Consider the following 12,164-nt stretch of genomic DNA (forward strand, 5'->3'; position numbering starts at 1 on the left):
AAATAATAAATAGGCAACATTAAAAATAATAAACAGGCAATACTGCAAATTATAAATAATTTTGCAGGTAATGAACAGACAATATTGCTAATAATGATCAGATAATATTGCTAATAATGAACAGACAATATTGCAGATAATAACCAGGCAATACTGCAGGCACTGCAAGCAACTGGTGCTCCTGGAAATAAAGCCAGGCAGAGAATAAATCTGCAGTTGTGCAAATAGACAGGAAATTGCCAACAGACTCAGGGCTTGCAAATAAATGTGAATATTTTACCCCAGTGCAGGGGCTGGAAATAAACCCAAACCCTCTGAGGTCTGAGCTGGGCTGCTCAGGGTGCTGGTGGCTGGCAGCAAGGGGGCAGCTGAACCCCCCCCCTCCCAGCTTTGGGTGGGTTTGGGGGTTGGTTTGGGTTTTTTTTCATTATTTATGTATTTTATTTATTAATTTATTTATTTAAATCTCTGCCTGGGTTTTTGGGAGCTGGGAGGTAAAGGATTGGTTGGGGCTCCTTTATCTTCTGCATAGCTGGGAGTGAATTCCTTGCTCCTGCTGCTGGCCCTGGTTTGTCCTGCCTGAGAGACAGAGAATGAAGTGCTCTGCTGAGTAATCAAGCACTTTCTTTTTTATTATGATTATTTTAAATTTTTTTTTAATTTTTTTAATGTTTTTTAATATTTTTTTTTTAATAAGAAGAAATGCTTTTCTAACTGGAAGCTGAGGCTGAGCTGGGGCTGGTGCCCAAGTGTGGGTCAGGGCTGGGTGAGACGTGAGGGCACAGGCACCCAGAGATGCTGTGCTGGGTTTTGGTGCCTCGGGTTGGTTTTTTGGGTTTTCTTTTTAATATGTTTCTCTGTAAATGTCTGCTGGCAAACCCACAGGTTTTGTTTTAAACTGATAAGAGCCCTGATAAGAGATTGGCAGCTCCTGGCCAAGCCATGGGCTTGGGATGCATCCCCCAAGGGAATGACTTCTGCTCATCCCACCGGAGTGGGGGGATTTCCCTGGGGGGATTTCCCTGGGATTTCCCTGGGGGATTTCCCTGGGATTTCCCTGGGATTTCCCCATCTCCCTGGGGGTCAGAGCACAGGAAAAATCCCATTTTCTGCTCCCCAGGTTTAGGATTCCCTGTCAGGCAGCTGTGACCAGCCCCAGAACTTCCTCCTGGGGTTTGGCTGTTCAGATGTTTTTATTTTCAGATTAATGCCCTGCGAGGCCAAATCCCTTTGAAATCCCCTGTGGGATTTTCCACGGGGGGTTCGTTTCCCAACATTCCCATTTCCCCAGTTAAAGCCCAGCCCTTCCCCAGGCACCGGGACCGTTCCCCCCATCCCTTCCACGAAGCAAACTCAGATCCACCTCGGATTAACCCAAATTCCTTTTCCCTCCCTCATCTTCTTTCCTTGCTTGAATGGCAGCAAAAAGGAGGGGAACCCCCAGCCCCCCCTGAATGCTCTGAAATTTGGGGCTGAAATTGTCCAATATTGGGGTTTCGGGGTTTTTTGGTTGTTGCTTTTTTGTTTCGTTTTGGGGTTTTGTTTGTTTGGTTTGGTTTGATTTGGTTTGATTTGGTTTTCTGTTTTTGTTTTTTTGGGAGGGTTGTTTTGTTTTGGTTTTTTTTTTTTTTTTTTTGGGGGGGGGGTCGGTTTTATTGGGGTTTTTGGTGTGTGTGTGTGTGTGTTTCTTCACGCGTGGGTCAGCAAGCCCCCCGTGGCAGGGCACTCGGCTTCACTCTTTCCACCGTGACTCAAATTAAATTATTTTTCTTTTACACAGTTGCGAGGAGGAGGGAGGAAGGGGCAGGGGGGGTTGGGGGGGGGGGGTTTGGTTGATGTTCTCTTTCTCCCAGCAGCGAATCTGAGCCCTGCGGGGCCGCGGGGAATCGCGGAGTGGGGTGGGGGAAGTGAATTTCTGGACCCTCTCCTATTTTTACCGCTTTTTGACTCCGGTTTTCGATGGGTGAGGTGGGGAGGGGGTGTGGAGGGGGGGCAGGGTCTGACTCGGATTGCGGGGGGACGAAAATAGTGAAGTGGGAATTGAGGTTGAGGGCGGCAGGAGCGGGATGCTGATCCGCGGGGAGAGGCTGCGGTGCCCAGCCGGGAGGGCTGGTGGGTTTGGGGCGACTTTTGGGGCTGTTCCAGCTCAGCTCCGGGTTCTTCCCTGAGGAAGAGCTGAGATGGGGAGAGGACCGGGAGGGCTCGTGGGGTTTGGGTTTTTTTGGGTGTTTTTTGAGGGTGCTTTTGGTCATTATTTCCCTGCGCTAAATAGAGGAAGAATAAGCTCGGAAAGCAGCAGCGTGTTTTGTTTTGTCACAGGAAGTGGGGAGAGCATTGGGAGAGCCCTGAAAAATCGTCTGTAAATGTCAGAGATCTGTGTTCGAGCTGGGAAAATAACAATAGAATCGCGCCTGGTGAAAACAGGGGGTAAATCCTGCTGGGAGGAGGCGGGGGAGCGGGGCAGTGGGACCCCTCCCCTTCCCCAGCATCCCGGGGCTGGGGGGCTCGGGGGGCAAAGGGAACCCTTGCTGTGGGGGCAACCAGTGGCCCTGCCCTGCCCCGAGGAGGCCAAAATTGTGGGCACCCCCCAGGGGGGGTCAGGGGGCTGTGCAGCCCCTGGGCTTGGGGAAACCGTTGGAGATCTTTATATTTCTTTTTTATTTTTAATCTTGGGGTTTTTTTCTTTTTTTTTTTTTTTCGGGGTTGGGGCTGGCGGCAGGAAAGGGAGCTGGGTTTCACAATGCCTCATTCCTTCCCCCCAAGAAGTCAGGCTAATTCTTTGAAAAACCCCAAAATTTGTTAATATGAAGGCGGGGTGGGGGGGTGTTCAGATGCTGGAGAGCATCACTTCCCTCGCCGGGGGAGCATCAGGGTGCCAGAAACCCTCCTGACCCAGGGTGGGGGCTGCCAGCCTTCCCTTTCAATGAAATCCCCCCAAAATAACCACCCAATTTCAGCCTTTCTGGTCCAGGAGGGTTGGCAATGCCCAAACCCTCTCCCACCACTCTCCCCCTCCCCAGGATTTGCTCTCCGGGTCCGTCAGCCACCGGGGATGAGTTGAGATTTTTTATCTCTCTCTTTTCAATCGAGTGCCACCCTCCTGCGGTGTTAATTGGCTTTATTTTTGTTTCATTATTAATACCGAAGAGGTGCTGGGTCGGCGCCGTCTGTTTGCGGTGGTAAATAACAGCTCAGCCGATTGAATCCACCGAAGAAGCAGCGAAACAACCTAAAAAAAACCCCAAACAAACCTCAAAACAAACCAAAAGGGCTCGGTCGGGATGGCTCCGTGCTGACGAGGGGGATAAAAATATTGGGAAACATTTATAGGGATGAAAGGGGGGAAAAAAGAAATCCAGTGGGCTGCGTTGGGATGAGTTTGGGTCCTCCCGGGCTGGGGAAATGCAAATAATTCAGATTATAGAGAGGGTGCTGGGGCGGGCAGGGGCTCTGCTGGGCTCTGTCCCTGTCCCTGTCCCTGTCCCTGTCCCTGTCCTGTCCCTGTCCTATCCCTGTCCCTGTCCCTGCCTGGGGAGGGCAGTCCCAGCTGCAGGTGGGTTTGGGGTGAAATCTGCCCTTTTTCTCGTTGCCTTGTGGCTTGGCTCTGCCGAGCCCCGGGCTGGGAGGCTGCAAACAGCTTTGGGAACAAGATGTCTGCATCAAACCTGAGAGAATTGGCCACAGATTGCAGATGCGACTGATAAGAAAAGCCAGCGACATCAAACGTGCAGACAAACAGCGGCGGGAAGGCTGCGAGACCACTGAAGGGCTCTTTTTTTTCTGTGTGTTTTTTCTTTTTTTAAACTGTTTTGTTTTGGGGTTTTTTTAACCAGTTCTCTCAGGCTGGAAGTGAAAACGCCTGAAGAGAGAAATGCTTTTTCTGTTTGTTTGTTTGTTCGTTTTCCTGAGGAATTATCCTGGCTCAGCTGCCTCCTCACCAGGGGATGGGTGAAGGTGGTGGCCAGGGCTGAGCACACCCCGGCACCAGCAGCCCCTCCTAAGATGACTTTATTTATATTTATTTTTAATTATTTTTTCTTTCCAGGGCACTTGCATGGCTTCAGGGTTGGTTTTCTTTTTTATTTAACCCTTCAATGCCTTTCCCATGGGTTTTGTTTTCTCAAAGGTACCTGCCAGGGAAGAGAGGGGGAAAATCTTTATTTAAATAACTGAGGCTGAGCTCGGGAATCAGGCTGAGGGCTTTATAAAATCGTTTTATTTCTGTTTGCCTTGTTGCTTCTCTCTTTTTTTTTGTTTTGTTTTGTTTTGTTTTGCTCTACTTTATTTAATCTTTGTTTTTATAAATAAATACAAACAAGTCAAAGTGAAACTCGATGCTCTTTGGTGATAATACCAGAGCAGCCCCGGGGAAATTTTCTTCATTACCGTGTTCTTTCACAGCCCACACTCGGGGTTTCAGGCTTTCGGGAGGAAAACTTCTTTAACCTTTGCACAGCACAACCAAAAGTTTTTTTTTCCTTTTTTTATCGGAGCCCTGGCACACACAGAGCGGGGTTACCCGGGCGAATTGCCCACATTTATTTTTATTTTAGGGGGGTAAGAAATCATCTCCTCCCTTGCCCTTCCTCCCTGCCATTCCCCTCTTTCCCCACGCTGAATTTATTAAAAATAAAAATTAAAAAAAAAATTAAATTACAAGGAAAAAACCCAAGAAAATAAGAACCCTCCCAGCACCTTATGTATACTGGTTTAGCTCTTGGTTTTTTCAGCCTTTGCGGGGCTGCTCCGGGCTCTGCCAGCACCTGGGGGGGGTTTGGGTGTTTGCAGCTCACTTCCTGGCTGAGCTGAGTTTGTTTATCATTAAAAAAAATATAAATAAAATAAAGAGCCTGTTTTGAAAGCCCTGTCTGTCAGCAAGTCCTCTGACCCCGAGGGGCAGGGGCAGGTCCTCAGTGCTGGGTCCTTTGCCCAGGGGGGGTTTATCTGAGTGCTGCGGGGTTTAGAATGGGAGTTTTATTGTTCATCATAGAAATCAGTATCAATTATAATGTTAGAAAAGATCATGGAATCGTTTGAGATGTTGTGGTATAAAATTATGATAAATGAGAGCATAAAACCCCTTATAAATCGTACTATAAAATACTGTGCAGCAGGGATATGTGGGGTGAAATGATTATAAATTAATTATAAATTATAAATTAAAATTATAAATAATTATAGACCTGCAACAGACACTATTATACAATTATTGATACTGTAAGTGATGGTTTTTCCAGCTGGGGGGGCAGGGCTGGGGCTGCCTTGGCTCTCCTGAGCTCTCCCATCCATCCATCCATCCATCCATCCCTCCATCCCTCCATCCCTCCATCCATCCATCCATCCATCCATCCACCCATCCATCCATCCCTCCCTCCCTCCATCCATCCCTCCATCCATCCCTCCATCCACCCATCCATCCATCCATCCATCCATCCATCCCTCCCTCCCTCCCTCCCTCCCTCCCTCCCTCCATCCATCCCTCCATCCCTCCATCCTCCCCCGCTCATCCAGACCCCAATTAGCACCGGGGGGTGGGGGGTGGGGATGCTCCAGCTTCATTTCCCCTAATTAAAAGCCGAGCTAATTGTGTCCTTGCCAAGGAAGGTTTCGCTGGGTGCCCAGAGCCGGGTTGGGCGTTAATGAGCAGCGGGGGGGAGGTTCCGGGGAGCTGTAACTGAGGAGCTTGTCAGGAAGCTGGGGAGGAGGAATCCATCATCGGGGGCAGGAAAAGGCACCGAGGCCCCGGGAGGGTCCCCGGGAGGGTCCCCAGGAGGGTCCCGGAGCCACGGGGTGCCCAGCAAAACCATTGCTGCAGCCTCTGGGACCTGCTGGGCTCCAACCTGTGTCAGGACATGGGGGCACTGGGGTGGGACACGTTGGTTGGGATTGGTTTGTTGGGGTTTTTTTGTTGGGTTTTTGTGGGTTTATTTTTATTTTTATTTTATTTTGTTTTATTCCATTCCATTTTATTTCTTTTATTTTTTCTTTTATTTACTTTTATTTCATTTAATTTCGTTTATTTTTTATTTTATTTTATATTTTATATTTTATTTTATTTCATTTAATTTCATTTATTTTATATTTTATTATTTCATTTATTTCACTTATTTTATTTTATTTTATTTTATTTTATTTTATTTTATTTTATTTTATATTTATTTCATTTAATTTCATTTATTTTATATTTTGTGTCATTTCATTTCATTATTTTATTTTATTTTATTTTATTTTTATTAATTATTTTTATTTTATTTATTTATTTATTTATTTATTGTGGGTTTGTTTTTGGAATAGCATCATAGATCCCAGAGGCCTGAGGGCAGCAGAAGGTGGGTGCAGGCTCCTCACAGCACCCTTGCTGCTGGGCAGCAGGAGGTCCCCCTGGGTCCAACCATCCTTGGGCTCAACTTAAACCATACAAACATCACCCCAGCCCCTTTATATGATTCCAAACGCCCCTTTATAACATCCCAAATGCCTCCCTGGACCTCCAGACACCAGAGGGGAGCTCTGGAACCTGCCCCAAAACATGAGAAAAAAACCCCAAAAACCCTGCTGGGCAGAGAGAGCTTTGTTGCAAGATGCAAACCAGATGCAAAGCTGGGGGGTATTTTTAGCTGTTTATGGCTGCACAGGTGTTTGAAAGGTCAGAGGCAGGACTGGAAAAAAATGATAAAAATGATGTTTGTGTGTGTACAGGGCTGGTGGCAACCCTGCCCTGGCTCTGGGTGGCCACAGCTTGGTGGCCACTTGGCTCATGTCTGAGGAGCCCTTTCATAGAATCACAGGATCATAGAATGGGCTGGGTTGGAAGGGACCTCAGAGATCATCAAGTCCAACCCTTGATCCACTCCCCCCGTGGTTCCCAGCCCATGGCACTCAGTGCCACATCCAGGCTCTTCCTAAAAACCTCCAGGGATGGAGAATCCACCCCCTCCCTGGGCATTCCAGTGTCTGATCACCCTCTCTGCTAAGAATCCTTTCCTAATATCCAACCTAAACCTCCCCTGGCAGAGCTGCAGCTCTGCCAGGGGAGGTTTAGGTTGGATATTAGGAAAAAATTCTTTAGTTTGTGCCCAGATATCCCACTGATACCTCCCCGACCCCCCCTGGCTCCAACCTCCTTTCAGGGAGTTGCAGAGAGTGATGAGGTCTCCCCTGAGCCTCCTCTTCTCCAGCCTCAACACCCCCAGCTCCCTCAGCCCTTCCTCACAGCACTTGTGCTGGATCCCTTCACAGCCTCCTTGCTCTTCTCTGGACCTGCTCCAGCACCTCAAGCTCCTGCCTGAACTTCCTGAGGGGCCCAGAACTGGACACAGGACTCAAGCTGTGGCCTCCCCAGAGCTGAGCACAGGGGCAGAATCCCTTCCCTGGACCTGCTGGCCACGCTGTTCCTGAGCCAGCCCAGGATGCCATTGGCCTTCTTGGCCACCTGGGCACACTGCTGGCTCATGGTCACCTTCCTGGCAATCCAGACTCCCAGGTCCCTCTCTGTCTGGCTGCTCTCCAACCACTCTGTGCCCAGCCTGGAGCTCCCCATGGGGTTGTTGTGGCCAAGGGGAGAAGTTTCTGTCACTAAAGAAGTGATGCCTGGATCTGGAGAAGTTGGAGTCCCAGCAGAAACAGTCCCCACTGAAGCTGGATTTCATGGGATTTCAGGGGATTTCATGGGATTTCATGGAGTTCAGAATTCCTGTTGAGCAGAGCAAGTGGGACACCTAAATCTGGGGTGAGTTTGCCACCCTCCTGCTCAAGAAAACAGGAAAGCAAACAAACCCCTGCAGACCCAGGTGCAAATTGCATCTACCTGTATCCACCTCTGATTTGGGAGAGCAAACAAACCAAGGGAACTTGGGTATGCTTTGGGATTAGGATGTGTTTGCATGAAGCCACTGACAACACTGCAATGCCATCCCTTAATTCTGGGGACCAGTTCTGGGCTTTTGGGCCCTACCTGCCTATTTTCTGTTGCTCAGAGTAGCAGTCCTGTCATGCTCCATTCCCAGCTCCAGCACCTCAAGCTCCTTCCTGAACTTCCTGAGGGGCCCAGAACTGGACACAGGACTCAAGCTGTGGCCTCCCCAGAGCTGAGCACAGGGGCAGAATCCCTTCCCTGGACCTGCTGGCCACGCTGTTCCTTTGTGCCCTCCCCAGAGCTGGGATTTCCCTCTCCTTGGCTTTGGTTGCTTCTCATCCCAGAGCCAGGCAGGGCCTGGGGGGTTTGGGAACTTTCTGGGGTGGTTTGGGGTTGGGCTGAGGTCTCCTGGGCACCAGGGGGGTCAGGGCAGAGGGAGGGGGCAGAAAACCTCCGGAAAAGGGGATGGTGAGGCTTTCCCAGGGGGGTTTTGCCAGAAGAAAATGTAATTTATTTTTTTTTCCCCTTTTCTGGACTGAAGGGAGTTTGTCAGCCTCAGCACAGGGGCACCTGGGGGGTTAATTAATTACTGCAGCCAAAAATTAGGCTCTCAGAAAGGAAGGGGAGGACACAGCTGATGGTGCTGTGAGGGAGCCGGGCTGTGGCCATGGGCAACTTGGGCCATGATAATGGGCAACCTGGGCTGTGGCCACCTCTAACTTGCCTATGGCCACCTCTAACTTGGCTGTGACCACCCTTAACTTGCCTGTGGCCACCTCTAACTTGCCACTGACCACCTTTAACTTACCTGTGGCCACCTTTAACTTGCCAGTGACCACCTTTAACTTACCTGTGGCCACATTTAACTTGCCTGTGGCCACCACTAACTTGCCTGTGGCCACCTCTAACTTGGCTGTGACCACCCTTAACTTGCCAGTGACCACCTTTAACTTACCTGTGCCCACCTCTAACTTACCTGTGGCCACCTTTAACTTGCCAGTGGCTACCTTTAACTTGCAAGTGACCACTGTTAACTTGCCTGTGACCACCTTTAACTTGCCAGTGGCCACCTTTAACTTGCCAGTGGCCACCTTTAACTTACCTGTGGCCACCTCTAACTTACCTGTGGCCACCTTGCCTCATGACCACCTTCAACTTGCCCATGGCCAGCCAGGACCAAGGCCAGTAGCCAACCTCAGCCCAGCCGTGGCCAACTTGCCCTGTGCCAACCTCTGCTCTTGCCCATGGCCACAGTAGCCCAGGCAGTAGCCCAGAGCTGAGATGCCACCAGCCCTTGGTGCCCTGGCAGTTTTTCTCCTCTCAGGAAGGTCCCCAGGCTGAGCTGCTCCCAGTCAGTCCCAGTAAAGCTGAGGGAGTCAGCAGGGCTCAGAACTTGCCTGCAGTGGCCACTGGGCTCCCAAATGCCAAGGGGCCCCAGGAGCCACGGGCAGAGCCTTGGCTGGGCAATAGTTTGGGGTTTGGGGTTTGTTTTTGTTTTAAGCTAAAGATGCCCTGAAATAGCACCTGAAACCAATAAACTTCCCTTTCAGGAACTTCTGTAATTTGTCACACACAGAAGAAACAAAACAACAACAAAATCAATTCCAGAACGTGTCTTTTTGGGGCTGCCCGGGGGGACTTTGGGGTTTGTCCTCACACCCCTTGGGGCTGGTGGCTGTGGGATCACTGGGCTCCTGGGGACTTCTCCATCCACTTCCCCCCCCATTTTCCCCCATCTCCAGCTGACACACAGCCCCACATTGCACCCCCCCTCCCCTAAACCTTGGCTGCCCAGCTGGGATTTTGGCAGAAAAGGGCTGAAAATATCCTGCCCCCCCCAACCCCTCCATCACAGGGCAGGAGCTCGGTGCCTTTGAGCAGATGAAAAGCCAGGTTGGTGCCTCTGGCATCACCAGGGAGCTGGGGATTAAGTAAAAATGGGGGTTAAAAGGGATGCTGGCACCCAGGTGTCATCAGCTCAGGAAATATGGGACATTTCTGGGGCTTTATGGGGATCTGCCAAGAGGAGGAGGGGCTGGGTTGAAGGGGAGGGAACCCCAATGAGAAATACTGAAATAAAGTAAGAACATTGAAGGGAAAACTGCTGAATTGACACCAGTGAGGGACAAAGTGAAAACAAATCATGAAATAAACCCAAATGTGACAAAAACACTAATGCAATAAAGGGATTAAATAAAAACAATAATCTCCATAAAACAATCCCCATAAATTAAAATAATCCCCAGAAAATAAAAATATCCCAGAAAAAAAAAAAATATTAACATAACACCTAAATAATAAAATACTCCCCCACCCCCTTGAGTCTCCAAACTCCTTCACCTCTGAAAACCTCCTGGGGACAGGAAGGTGCCCAGCAGCTGGGGCTGAGATCCTCATGAATATGGGGAAAATTAAGAAAAACCCCACAACTTGGAGCCAAAGCATCCCCAGGTGGGGCAGGGGAGTTATTTCTGGGGTTTGGGAAGCCTGAGGGCATCATCTCACCAAGCAGCTTGGTTCAACTGCTGCCTTTCTGTGTCCTGGGAAGCTCAGAGCAGCTGGGGGCAGAGGGAAGCAAGAGGCTGGAGCTGGGTGATGAAGCAGCCAATATTCCCCTCCTCAGAGAAAACAGCAGCCAGGACAAATAGTTGAAAGTTTTTATTCATATAAAACTCATATTAAGAACATAAAAGATTGCATCTTAAAAAAAAAAACAAAAAAAACAAAAAACCAACAAAACGAACCAAAAAAAAAAAAAAAAAAAAAAAAAAAAAGAACAACAACAACCAAAGATTTGCAGTTATTTACAGCAGTATTGCACAAGTAAAAGTGGCAATTACCCTGTCCAAAAATTCATCAGTGCAAACCACAAGTTAAGCCAGGGAAATTGCAGTAAAAAATGCTACATATGCTGGGTCCTGTGAGAGGAGTTAGTGATTGCTCAGGTACCTGACGGGAGGAGAGCTGGGCAGGGAGAGGGCTGGAAAAGGGGCAGAAGCCAAATTCCTGCTGGATTTCACTTAGGAAAAAAAAAAAAAAGAATTCTTCAGGGTGCCTAAATCACTGCTGGGAGGTGGGGAATTAGGCACTTGGAGCAAAACAGTTGTCCTCAGTCTGGTTATACCCCAAGCAGGGGGGCTGCTGAGAGCTGGGAGGTGATCCGGTGCTTGCTGCAGGGCAGGGAGGAGAAAAAGGGGAGGGAAAACCAAACCCAAACATCTTTACAGGAACTTAAATAAGCAGAAAATAAATATACACCATTTCTACAAGTTACAGCATTATGGAACAGTAGAGTGCATTAATTACACAGGGGGAAAAAAAAAAATCTACAGTATTTACTGAGTTCAGTTCTAAAAAGTTGAGGAAAAAAAGTGATTTTTTTTTTCTTTTTTTACTTATTTCTAAGCTGTACAAAACTTACATGAGAGAGAGGAAAGGGAATACATTGCACGCAGATATTTGGCTCAGATGATGAAAATAATATGGTGCCCTACTCTAATAAATAGTCAGGTATTTACAGTCATGGAAAAAGAGAAGCCTTGATGCAGCCTGGGGCTCCATCTGCTGCCCCCCTGGCAGCAGAGGCCACAGGTCAGGCTAAACCCAACAGAATCCTGATTTAAACCCATCATTTGTCTGCTGAAAAATGTCTTTTTTTGGGCTTTTTCTTCCTTAAACTCACAACTCTACAGGTGGTTTTTGGGGGGGGCAAGTTTTCCTATGCCTACCTTTCCCCTCAGGGAAACCCATCCCAGGTGGATGGTGCCAATACCTCATGGTTTCTTTTTTGTTTTTTTTAAATTCTCCTTATAATTAATGTCATTTTTGTCTCCACGTTTGGCTGGGGGGGGCAGTGGGGAGGAGGGGGTAAAGTGCTTGGCATTTCTTTGGTGTACTCCAAGGGACAGGTTCTGGGTGGGACCCAAAAGCACCGTTCATTCCTCCACTGGCAAGGGATGAAGCTCAGCCAGGGAGAGGAAAATAAAATTTAAAAAGCTCATTTGGTTTCCCCCTCTGCTGCCCAATTTTATAGCTGTGTAATATATGTATATTTATATATATATAATTTCTTTTTCTCCTTTTAATTCTATCAATAGCCATGTGAGTCCAAGCAAGGTCCCCATGGGAACCCCAGGGCTGAGGTGAGGATGAGGAGCAGGAACCAGCCCTGACCAAGCCCCCCAGGTGTTTCAGCTCTCCACACCTTCCTCCAAAGCACCTGGGGCCAACTCCTGACACTGATCCTCATCTTCCAGGTCCAACAAAAACCAAAACAAACCAAAACAAACTGAAAAGCAAAGTGATGCAT

The sequence above is a fragment of the Calypte anna genome, chromosome 3, assembly GCF_003957555.1.
Source record: "Calypte anna isolate BGI_N300 chromosome 3, bCalAnn1_v1.p, whole genome shotgun sequence".
Taxonomy (NCBI): Eukaryota; Metazoa; Chordata; class Aves; order Apodiformes; family Trochilidae; genus Calypte; species Calypte anna.